Source organism: Bison bison, unplaced genomic scaffold (genome assembly GCF_000754665.1).
Source record: "Bison bison bison isolate TAMUID 2011002044 unplaced genomic scaffold, Bison_UMD1.0 scf7180017864356, whole genome shotgun sequence".
In the NCBI taxonomy this organism is placed as follows: Eukaryota; Metazoa; Chordata; class Mammalia; order Artiodactyla; family Bovidae; genus Bison; species Bison bison.
The window spans coordinates 1,690,805-1,703,434 of record NW_011494928.1 but is presented as its reverse complement, the minus strand read 5'-3'; positions in this window follow the sequence as shown (position 1 = coordinate 1,703,434).

The window sequence follows — 12,630 nt, the reverse complement described above, 5'->3', positions numbered from 1 at the left end:
GCTGCTAAGTCGCAACAGTCGTGTCCGACTCTGTGCAACCCCATAGATGGCAGCCTACCAGGCTCCCCCGTCCCTGGGATTCTCCAGGCAAGAACACTGGAGTGGGTTGACATTTCCTTCTCCAATGCATGAAAGTGAAAAGTGAAAGTGAAGTCGTTCAGTCGTGTCTGACTCTTAGCAACCCCATGGACTGTAGTCTACCAGGCTCCTCCATTCATGGGATTCTCCAGGCAAGAATACTGGAGTGTGTTGCCATTGCCTTCTCTGAAAGTAGATGCTCTAGCTTTCCTTATTTTGTAAATGAGATTTAGGGAAGTTAAGTAACCTATCACACTGGAAATACAATTTGAACTCAGTTCATCTGATTTCAAAGTTGGAGCTCTTACCTGCAATACTGTATCGCCTGCTATACCGATGGTCCCACATTTTAAACCCTAGCACAGAGTATCTTGGTTGTTCTAATGGTAAAGAACACACCTGCCAATGAAGAAGACATAAGGAACGTGGGTTTGATCCCTGGGTCAGGAAGATCCCCTGGAGGAGGGCATGGTAACCCACTTCAATATTCTTACATGGAAAATTCCATGGACAGAGGAGCCTGGTGGGATTGCAAAGAGTCAGACACAACTGAAGTGACTTAGCACACACAGTGTGTCTGGCAGTCTGCTTGGTCTCATAACTAAGATGGACCAAGTAGTAAATGAATATTTGCTTTGAAATGGGGACTCAATGAGCTGTCCTCTGCTTCCATCTTAATTTTTCAACGCTAATCCCAAGTGACATATTCATTTCAATCTCAGTGTTGAAGCTGGGGAAGAAAGGGAAGCAAGCATACAAAGACTGTGGTTAAGAAAAGGGGGAAGGGGACAAGAAGTGTGGGAGAACCAAGGGTCAGATGGGAGGCAGAATGGAGCAACGTCTGAACGTGACTTTCCTTGCGTTTCTGACCCAACTGACTATCTTTGTGCTGTGTAACCTTTCTGTTTGTTTTCTGTTTTCTTACCCCTCTAGGATCTTAAAAACATCATAAAATAAAATCCACTTTAATGCAAAATACTGGGGGAAAAAAAAGTCCAAGTCATCATAAAAACTTACCAAATCCTTGTAACAGATATGGCAGGCGGCTGGCAGTCAAGCCAGAAGGACTCTCAAGTGCAACTAAGTTCGGGTCAATAGGAAGTATTTGTAGCTTGAACTCACGATTTACAATAAAGAGGAAATATGCCTGCTCTAAAGAGCAGAAGCCTGTAATAACCCAGTCCCAATACATTTCAAAGTTGTTTTTATTGAACTCTCGCCATCTATCTAATTTGTTCCCCAAGGCATTCTCAGAGAGTGATTTTATGATATATATAAATATATTTTAAAAGCTGGCTGCTTTCAATAGTTCAGATTTATTTATTTTCCTCAGTCTATTAGGTGCCATTCAGTAATGGCATTTTTTTAAGCTATGGTAGAAAAATGCCTTCAGTAGGCAAATTAGAATATTTAACACGTGAAAATAATGAGACTAAATGTGGGAATTAAATAATTTACACAAAAGACATTGAGACTTTCAATAGAGTCAGAACTCATAAAGACTACACAAAGGAATGGAGAAAAGGGGTAGAATTTTAGCAAAACCTCTACATCAAGTTATCAGGAGAAGAAAGGGACGACAGAGGATGAGGTGGTTGGATGGCATCACCGACTCAATGGACATGAGTTTGAGCAAGCTCCAGGAGTTGGTGATGGACAGGGAGGCCTGGTGTGCTGCAGTCCATGGAGTCGCAAAAAGTCAGACAGGACCAAGCGACTGAACTGAACAGAACACTGGGCAGTTATTTCTGGGAAAATTAAAAAAAATGAGCTCAGGAAGAAGAGGCTCTGGGTGTTGAAATGTCTGGGACCAAATTCCTTCACCCATTTTGCACTTGAGCTGAGACCATTTGCTCCAGAGCTATTGATGGAGCTTAATGAGCTATCAATGGAGCTATTGATGGAGACCACTGATGGAGCTATTTTGGGAAGCTGGGCAGAGCAGGATGCTCTGCTTCAAGGATCCAGACTGGACTACTGCTGAGGCTTCACAAAGAAGCTGTGTAGCATTTGTGATAGTCTAGAGACTAAGCTCTGTTGCTTACTACTCGTGTGAACTTGGCCAAGTTATCCAACCACTTGATCCTTGGGTTTCTCCAACTGTAAAATAAAGGCCATCATCACACTCACCTCCAGAGCCATACTCGGTGATGGCAATCCAATACTTACCCCAAGGCACAAAATTACAAATGATGATATAAAAGATTATCAATTTCATATCAGATTTACGTGTTTCCAGCGCACGCACTTTTCTAATGCACAGGACAAGGGAGTCTCTCACCTGGTCAGCCAGATCCTCCTTAGAATAAGGTGCTCCTGGAGAGTACCGTGGTGTTAACACAGGTCTGTGAGCCACGGTGGCTTCCTGGGTAGCTCAGTGCTGAAGAATCCTCCTGCCAATGCAAGAGATTCAGGAGATGTGGGTTGGATCCTTGGGTCAGGAAGACCCCCTGGAGAAGAAGCTGGCAACCCACTCCTGTATTTTTGCCTGAAAAATCCCATGGTCAGGGTAGCCTTGGTAGCTACAGTCCATGGGGTCACAAACAGTCAGACATGACTGAGCACACACACACATGAGCCGTGTCCGGGTTCCAACACTGACGCTGTAGCACGTTCTGTGTGTGTTGCTTGCTCACAACATACCTGGTTTCACCTTCACCTACGTTGTGAAGTTTAATTGAAATGAGGATTCTTTTTTTTTTTTCAGAGTAACAGAGTCTAATTCTAAACATTTAAATTACATTAAACAAAATGTTAGCTTCAATCCACGAAATTTTAAGTCCCACTCATGGGTCTTGACCCCCCGTTGAAAAGTCCTGGTTCTGTACTGGTATCCAATTCCTCAAGGAAAGCCCTGTGTACACAGCAGGCTCTATAGTTACTTTCCTGGTATAAAAAGCCTTTGATTCTTTCTGGGCGGCACACAGTGATCCGAAAGCACAGGCTCAAGCCATGTGCTAGTCTGTATTTACTCTTGGCTCATAAAAAGATGCTGGCCTTTTAAGTGAGCTGGCTTCAGACAACGTCTGTGTGACTGACCTGTGAGGACAGGAATGACTACCTCACAAGGGACTGAGCAGGAAAATGGCAGTTGTCTGGGCTGTTGCTTGCTCTCTTCCTTGGCTCATGGAAATTCTGGCTGGGAAGACTGGGCTGATGAGGGGCTGTGTGTGAGCAGAAAGCAGGGAGAATGCCTGCAGTGACCGTAAGGTAAGTTAAGAGTGCTCCAAGGCCCCCTACTTCAATTATATGCAGTTAAAGCATCATTATGAGCAATTAGTGTTCAGCCATATGGCACGTCTCTAAGTCTAACTGGTAACTGATATTATTCAGTAAGTCTGCTCGTTTCCCATCCAGGTGGTTGTAAGCAATGTAATCCAGTTTGAGTGGTGGTAAAAATGGAAACAAAACAAAACAAAAAAAACAAAAAGCAACCCCTTTCCCCAACACACACACACGAACACACACACACAGGTACTCCTCCTTTCAACAGTGTCCTGGATTGTTTTATTTATTGGGTAGAGTTATGAGACTGATAGTTTGAGATGAAACTAATATTTCCATACAGTTCCTTCATGCAAGCTACAGATACCAATTCTGGCTAATTTAAGCAACAAAATGTCATTAAAAGCATGTGAAAGTATTGGGTTGGTCACTAAGTTCATTTGGGGTTTTCTGTAACATTGGGAAAACCCTGAAAGAAAACTTTGGCCAACCTAATAGTTGAAAAATAAAGAAAAGGCTGAAAAAGGTAGACGTCAAAAAAAGTAGGGTCCATAGTGGCTCCAAGGATCCCTGTGGATGGATGAAAAAGTATCAACTTTTTCTCGTATATGTGTGTGTAGAGAGAGTCGGATGACCAAAGCTTGTGTATCTGGATTGAAAGTTTTGGGGAAGCATTATTAAATGAGCTAAAAGAACTCCCCAAAGTACTTATACACTTAATGTAACAGTACCCAGAACATAACTCAAAGTTTACAACTGCACATAATCTGAACCCAAGATCGCATAAGTGTTTTGGGAAACAAGTACCCTTATCTTCAAAACTTGTCTGAAAAGGAATGATCACAATTTAAAGGGTAATGTTCATGTAAGATTTCTTTTTCATTAACATCAAAACAAATGATATAATAACAAAATAACAAAGACTTCCTTGGTGGGTCCAGTGGTTAAGAGTCTGCCTTCCAATGCAGGCAGGGTGGTGGTGGTTTAGTTGCTAAGTCATGTTTGATTCTTAAGACTCCACAGACTATAGCCCACCTGGCTCCTCTGTTCATGGGATTTCCCAGGCAACAATACAGGAGTGGGTTACCATATGCTTCTCCAAGGGATCTTCCTGACCCAGGGATCAAACCCAAGTCTCTTGCATTGCAGATGGATTCTTTAACCACTGAGCCACCATTAGCCCCCAGCGCAGGGGACTTAGGTTGTAACCCTGCTTGGAGACCTAAGATCCCACATGCCTCAGGGCTACTGAGCCCATGTGCCACAACTAGCGAGAAGTCTGTGTACTGCAAGGAAAGATCTCACATGCCACAGCAAAGACTCAATGCAGCCAAAAATAAACAAATAAATATATTTTTAAAAAATGAAACATTTTAAATATTTCATTAAATATTAAAATTTTAAATATCAAATCAAAATTTAAATTATAAAGCTTTCAAAGAAAGAAAGACAGTGAAGTCGCTCAGTCGTGTCCGACTCTTAGCGACCCCATGGACTGCAGTGCAGCCTACCAGGCTCATCCTTTCATGGGATTTTCCAGACAAGAGTACTGGAGTGGGGTGCCATTGCCTTCTCTGAGTCCTAATTTTACCATCATATAATATTAATATTTAAATATTAAATATTTATTTAATTAATTAAATATTAAATATTAAAAATTAAATTTTAATATATTTCATTTTAAATATTTGAAATAGCTTGCTTAAAGTTCTTGTCTAGTACATCCAGTAGAAATATTCAGGGACAATTTCTATTAACTTTTTATAAGAACTTTAAGCAAGCTATTATAAATATTTTCGAAAAAAAAAAGAGAAAAAAAAAAAAGACATATCAGGCAAATTAAAAAAAAATATTTGAAATATTTTTAAAAAATGAAATGCAGCCAAAAATAAACAAATAAATATATTTTAAAATAAATATATTAAAAAAAATGAAATAACCAAAGTTAACATAAAGCAATGGGTGAATTCACAGTAAGGCATTCTAGTATGATAAACATAGAACAGTAAGATTTAATTTAAATAAAAGAAGTGTTCTTTCTTTTGCTTGCAGAAAATCATCAAAGACGTTTTAAGATGCTAATTTGCAGACAATTATTATATTGGAGAAATTTAATTTTGTGTCTTTCCTTCCCCACTTAATCCCTGTGAAGAGCCGAGGAGAGGAAGAAATGAGAACAGTTTACATTTGGAAGGCTCTTTTCTTTCCTTTGTGGCTTTAGCAGAAGCAGGATTCCCAGTTGATCCCTTCATCCGGAGGACACACAGCGGGCCAGCCCCCTTCCAGCCTCCGCTGCAGAAAGGCCCCTGCTGCGGAGCTGCTGGAAGACCTCTTTAAAGAGCCAGTCCGTGCTGTTTTTAGCTAGTCCAGAAGCTCTGTTTAATGTAACCTCGGGGTTTATTTGCCCCCAGAAATATGGCAGGATTTCTCTTTGTCAAAGGCAAATGGTGATGAATGTCATAATTAAACACTGAAGCCTATCACAGTGAACTTTTCAACGAACAACCTAGTTTTTTGTCTTAATTACATAGGATGAGGAGGGAATACCTCTTCAGAAACAGTAACCGGCTTCCAGCTTTTTGCAGTCTGTGGTTTTTGCTAAGGATTTCTGGGCAGTTGGAATACGGGCTGTGAATGATTCCAAAGCGTGGGCAGCCTTAATGACCACCAATGGCTCCTCCAGCCTCTTCACTGGGCAGTAATGCCTTCAGAGTAGATGTTGGTTTCTACAAAGGGAAAGGGGAGGGCTATGTTTTATATTAAAGTTTTTTCCTACTACTTTCAAACTAGGTTTTCAGACTATACATTTCCTCCCAGAAAGTGACATTTCTTCTGAAGTATTTGTAGCAGGAGGAACAGGCCCAGATACTAAGTGCTGCTTCCTCCCACTCTTATGTAAATGATGCTTTGATGTTATCTGTCTGCTCATGAAAGATGATCTCAGATCAGGTATAGAGGAATGTGTTTCTCCAGTTAGAACAAAAGCCTCCAAGTTTGTGAGTCAGGGCTTTTAGCTGGAAAATTCTGGACTTAACAGCTGCAGGGACCAAGTTACTTGCCCATATTCGAATTGTTTTAGGAGGTTCTCACCCATAAACCCTAGAAATCACTTTGGCACTTTGCAGCTAGACTGTGGGAATTTATTCCTGTTTTTTTTTTTTTTTTTTAACTTAAAAATTTTGAACCATAATGTGCCTGGTTGAAATAGGAAATGAAAAGGACAGAGTGGAATGGTAACAAAATGTGGAATCAATAGTCAAAAAGGCTTGAGTTGTCACCCTAGACTTATTTGCTGAGTAATCTTGGCAACTTTTTGACTTCTCTGAGATTGATTTCTTATAAATTATTTTAGTAAAAGCTTCCAGCACTTAGAGTTTTTGGAAGGGATAGTGCATTGTAATTTAGAACAGAGTCCTTATGTTGAAATGGCATTTTTTGCAAATAACTGGCTGTGTGACTGGTTACCTATCTCTCTAAACCTTGGTTTCTTCTTAGGTAAAATAAAAGGATTTTAAAAATCCTTTAAGAGTTTTTAAAGTAATGAATGAGATAGTCCATGTAAAAGTTTAAGATAGTGTTCTTACAATTATTATTGTTACAAATGTTATTATGTGTAAGTGAAATGAATTAACGGCTAAAACATGTCCTGCACAATTCTGAATTTCTATACACATAATAATTAGTGCATAGCAATTTGACATTTATAGGACAATTTAACCCAACATAATTTGAGTCTATAGTGCACTACATGTTTGGATCAGCTAGCTAGTGGGATGCTGTTGTATAGCACAGGGAGCTCAGCTAGGTCTGTGATAACCTAGACGGTGGGACGGAGGGTGAGGTGAAACGGAGGTGTAAGGAGGGGATATAGGTATAGAGGTGTTGATTCGCGTTGTTTAGAGCAGAAACTAACTAACATTGTAAAGCGATTACACTCCAGTAAAACGTAATAAACGAAAAAAAGGGTGAAATTCCAGTTGTCAATGGATGGGCTTCCAAGCTTCATTCCACACTCCCAGGATTGCTAGGAGTGTATTTTACTTACTTACTTATAGAAGCTTGTTTCTACAAAAGCACTTTTTCTAGGTATTTGGTTTATTCTTAAAGAAATCTTACTATGTCCCCAATAGGATTTTATACAGGGAAAATGCTCAATCATTATTTTATTTGATAAGCAAATAAATTACAACTTAAACTGTAAACCAGTGTCCTCAAAGCAGAGATTTAATCACCTAAATCAAACGCAGTGAGCCCTCATTATATGGCAATTTGAAGTAATAAAGGTTACGTTTCTCTGCAACAAGTTTAACCAAATTTTTCAACTGCTTTTGGAAGAAATCTTTCTACACTCACTGTATAACTTTATGTTTTCTGAAAAGGGTAGATTAAAATGTGACTTTATTTTTCAATGACTCAAAATGAGTAACATGGCAATTAGTAATTGCATTAAGTTCTAATAAAGTTTTATTTTTTGCTTTTTTTTTTATTATCTGTCAATAGTCCTTGCTAAGGTCAGTGTGCTTGCTTCTTACATCTATCTGCCTTTTTTTTTTTTTTGGAATCAATTTGGGAACTCTGAAATTTATTTTTCTTATTGTGACCAACCATCTACCAGTAACATATTACTCCATTTTAGAATTTTTTATGGTGAGTTTCAACCAACTATAGACAGTATAATATTGAGGCTTACAAATTTGATAAATTTTTTATAAATTTGATAAAGAAGCAGATACAGTATGATAAAAAAATCAAACATTTGATTTGAAATCAAAAGATCCAGGGCAAATTCTCCATCACTTACTAGCTGGATTTTTTTTTTCCCTAATTTTATTGGAGTATAGTTGCTTTACAGGGGCTTTCCTGATGCTCTGTGGTAAAGAATCTGCCTGCTAATGCAAGAGACCCAAGTTTGATCACTGGGTCAGGAAGATCCCCTGGAGAAGGAAATGGCAACCCACTCCAGTATTCTTGCCTGGAGAACCCCATGGACAGAGGAACCTGGCAGGCCACAGTCCATGGGGTCACAAAAAAGTTGGATACCACTTAATGACTGCTGCTGATGATGCTGCTAAGTCGCTTCAGTCGTGTCTGACTCTGTGCGACCCCATATACGGCAGCCCACCAGGCTCCCCCGTCCCTGGGATTCTCCAGGCAAGAACACTGGAGTGGGCTGCCATTTCCTTCTCCAATGCAGGAAAGTGAAAAGTGAAAGTGAACAACAGTAAATTGTTGCCTTACAATGTTGTGTTAGTTTCTTCTGTGCAGCAAAGTGAACCAGCTATGCACTTGCACATACCCTCTCTTTTTTGGACTTCCTTCACATTACGTTCACCACCGAGCGCTGAGGAGAAGGCCCTGAGCTGTACAGTAGGTTCTCGTTAGTCAGCTGTTTTGTACATGGTATCAATAGTGTATGTGTCAATCCCAGTCACCAATTCCTCCCAGTCACCTTCCTCCTTGGTATCTGTAAGTGTCCTTCTGCCTTTTAAATTCCTGTTTCTAATCACCTGAGAGAATTCAGATGACTAAGAAACCTAGTCTTGTATATAAATGAAGAGAATAGCCTCCTGTTCCTCAAAATGTTCAATTTTTAGTCCAGGGATTTGAGCAGTTAGTGTAGGATTTAAGGGTTTCTTTTCCTTATTTCCTGATTCTCAGTTGCACTAATAATGATTGATGATTCCAGGAAATTATGATTTCCTGGTATATAAGGAACTAAGTTATCAAAAATTTGGGGATACAAGTATTCCATGTTAAGAAATGCAATTATTAATTTCCTGACTTTTTGTAATCGATAAAATTTTATGACTTTTCCTAAATAATAAGAAAAATAATAATATTTAACATTAGTAAATGATTACCATGTGCCTTTATCTATTTATTTTATTTAGCTAATGTTACATAAAGCTTGTTTATAGATCAATGATTCTACTATGCTATACGCAAATATTAGCTTATTGAATGCCATTAAAATCTACGTGTTTATATTCATTCACTTCTCAAAACTAGTATTAATTTCAATTTATAGATGAGAAAACTGAGTCTTTGAGATGTTTTATAATTTGCTCACGGTCTCACAGCTGTTGAGTGATAGAGTCAATATCTGAAGAGAGGGATGCATGCCTCTAAGAATACAATCTGATGCGATAAGTCCTCTAGTAGACAGACAGCAATAAGAGGAGGAGCCCTGTACTCAGAATCTGAACCCAACAGGTTTAGTCTAGTGGCTCAGAACAAAAGTGGGATGATCCTCATACTGACAAAAAAAAAAAAGGACTATGAGGAAGTTTCTACTTGAAAAGAAAGAGAGCAAATTTTGGAAGTTATTATTATGAGAGTGAAACATCTATTTTCACTCTGTGATTCTTTATCCAGCTCCTAATCTGGACCATAGAACACCACATACTGGTTTTCTCAATGTTTTGATACTTACTATGGATAAAAAGCACTGTCTCTGAATTCACGTTACTTCCTTAAAACATGTGTTCTATTGTCTGGGTTTGGGGAATGTACATTGTCTGAGAGGTTTGCTCATCTGTGAATTGGTACAAGAATTATTTTGAGAGTCAAATGAAATAGTACTACTTCTTAGCAGAGAGCATGGTATTTATTAATTAATCAATAAATGCTTCTCAAGATTATCACCATTTTGAAAATGTACTTCACAGAAAGCTGGCAACACAAACAGCTCAGGGAAAACAAGATCACTGTGGAATAAATCTGGGGAATGATATTCTTTAGTTCCTTCCCTGCTGGCTCAGACAATAAAGAATCTGCCAGCAATGCGGGAGACTTGGGTTCAGTCCCTGGATTGGGAAGATCCCCTGGAGGAGGGCATGTCAGCCCACTCAGTATTCTTGCCTGGAGAATCCCCATGGACAGAGGAACCTGATGGGCTACAGTCCATGGGGTTGCAAAGAGTCAGACACGACTGAGTGACTAAGCCCAGTGCAGCACAACAAATTCTTCAGTTCCATCACAGAATGTCATATCGGACATTGTCATAGTAAAAGCATCCTAAAAGTCTTCTTTTGGAAACATGTTCAGCTTTATTTAGCTCAATGTTTCCCAAATTTGTTTGCCTGTAAAAGTTGTGTAGGTATGATGTGTGCATTTATGTGTGTGTTCTCACATACTTGTGTATGTGTGTGTGTTTGTGTGGTTAAACATCTGTCTTAAGGAACTAGTTTTCATGAAATGCATTGCTACATTGCTAGGATATTCTGCCTCTCACCAAATATCTGAAATGAGAGTGAGAGGAAATGCGTGGCGTGCAGACTGCTGGGACAGTTCCAGACCTAAAGTACATCAGTTAGGATCAAATATTAGCATGCTGGCTGATGGGGCAAAGGAACTTGGAACCTAGGTCCTCTGAAGGTTAACTTCTGGTGTTACTAGAAGAAACCCATAGGTTTGATCCTCTAAAGTTTAATCATTACAACCATCACCACCATTTTATCATCATTATTGGCATATATTCAGTGGTTTAATATATTTCAGTCATGGTGTTAAGTGATTTATTTGCATTAGTCATTTTGTCTTTACAGTCGTACTGTTAGTTAGGTATCACAACTCTTTTTTTTTTTTTAATTTATATTCAGCACATTCCATTCAGTGTAACAGAATGCAGTTCACTTTAAAAAACAGTTCTATAAAAATACTAAAATATATATGCAAAACCCAGTTCTTTTAGAAATTAAGGCTTCTACTATACTTCATATACCAATGACACTAAATAATATTAATAGGCCATAGCAAGCATGAGTTTTCTCTTGAAATATCCCCCATCTCTTTATACCATTTTGGATTAAATATTTTCCCCCAGTTTATTTATTTATTTTTAAATTGGAGTATAGTTGCTATGAGATCAGATGAGATCAGTCACGCAGTCGTGTCTGACTCTTTGCGACCCCATGAATCGCAGCACAGCCAGGCCTCCCTGTCCACCACCAACTCCCGGAGTTCACTGAGACTCACGTCCATCGAGTCAGTGATGCCATCCAACAATCTCATCCTATGTCGTCCCCTTCTCCTCTTGCCCACAATCCCTCCCAGCATCAGAGTCTTTTCCAATGAGTCAACTCTTCGCATGAGGTGGCCAAAGTACTGGAGTTTCAGCTTTAGCATCATTCCTTCCAAAGAAATCCCACGGCTGATCTCCTTCAGAATGGACTGGTTGGATCTCCTTGCAGTCCAAGGGACTCTCAAGAGTCTTCTCCAACACCACAGTTCAAAAGCATCAATTCTTGGGCACTCAGCCTTCTTCACAGTCCAACTCTCACATCCATACATGACCACAGGAAAAACCATAGCCTTGACTAGACGAACCTTTGTTGGCAAAGTAATGTCTTTGCTTTTGAATATGCTATCTAAGTTGGTCATAACTTTCCTTCCAAGGAGTAAGCATCTTTTAATTTCATGGCTGCAGTCACCATCTGCAGTGATTTTGGAGCCCAAAAAAATAAATTCTGACACTGTTTCCACTGTTTCCCCATCTATTTCCCATGAAGTGATGGGACCAGATGCCATGATCTTAGTTTTCTGAATGTTGAGCTTTAAGCCAACTTTTTCACTCTCCACTTTCACTTTCATCAAGAGGCTTTTGAGTTCCTCTTCACTTTCTGCCATAAGGGTGGTGTCATCTGCATATCTGAGGTTATTGATATTTCTCACTGCAATCTTGATTCCAGCTTGTGCTTCTTCCAGTCCAGCGTTTCTCATGATGTACTCTGCATATAAGTTAAATAAACAGGGTGACAATATACAGCCTTGATGAACTCCTTTTCCTATCTGCAACCAGTCTGTTGTTCCATGTCCAGTTCTAACTGTTGCTTCCTGACCTGCATACAAATTTCTCAAGAGGCAGATCAGGTGGTCTGGTATTCCCATCTCTTTCAGAATTTTCCACAGTTTATTGTGATCCACACAGTCAAAGGCTTTGGCATAGTTAATAAAGCAGAAATAGATGCTCTTCTCAAACTCTCTTGCTTTTTCCATGATCTAGCGGATGTTGGCAATTTGATCTCTGGTTCCTCTGCCTTTTCTAAAACCAGCTTGAACATCAGGAAGTTCACGGTTCACATATTGCTGAAGCCTGGCTTGGAGAATTTTGAGCATTACTTTACTAGCGTGTGAGATGAGTGCAATTGTGTGGTAGTCTGAGCATTCTTTGGCATTGCCGTTCTTTGGGATTGGAATGAAAACTGACCTTTTCCAGTCCTGTGGCCACTGCTGAGTTTTCCAAATTTGCTGGCATGTTTAGTGCAGCACTTTCACAGCATCATCTTTCAGGATTTGGAATAGCTCAACTGGAATTCCATCACCTCC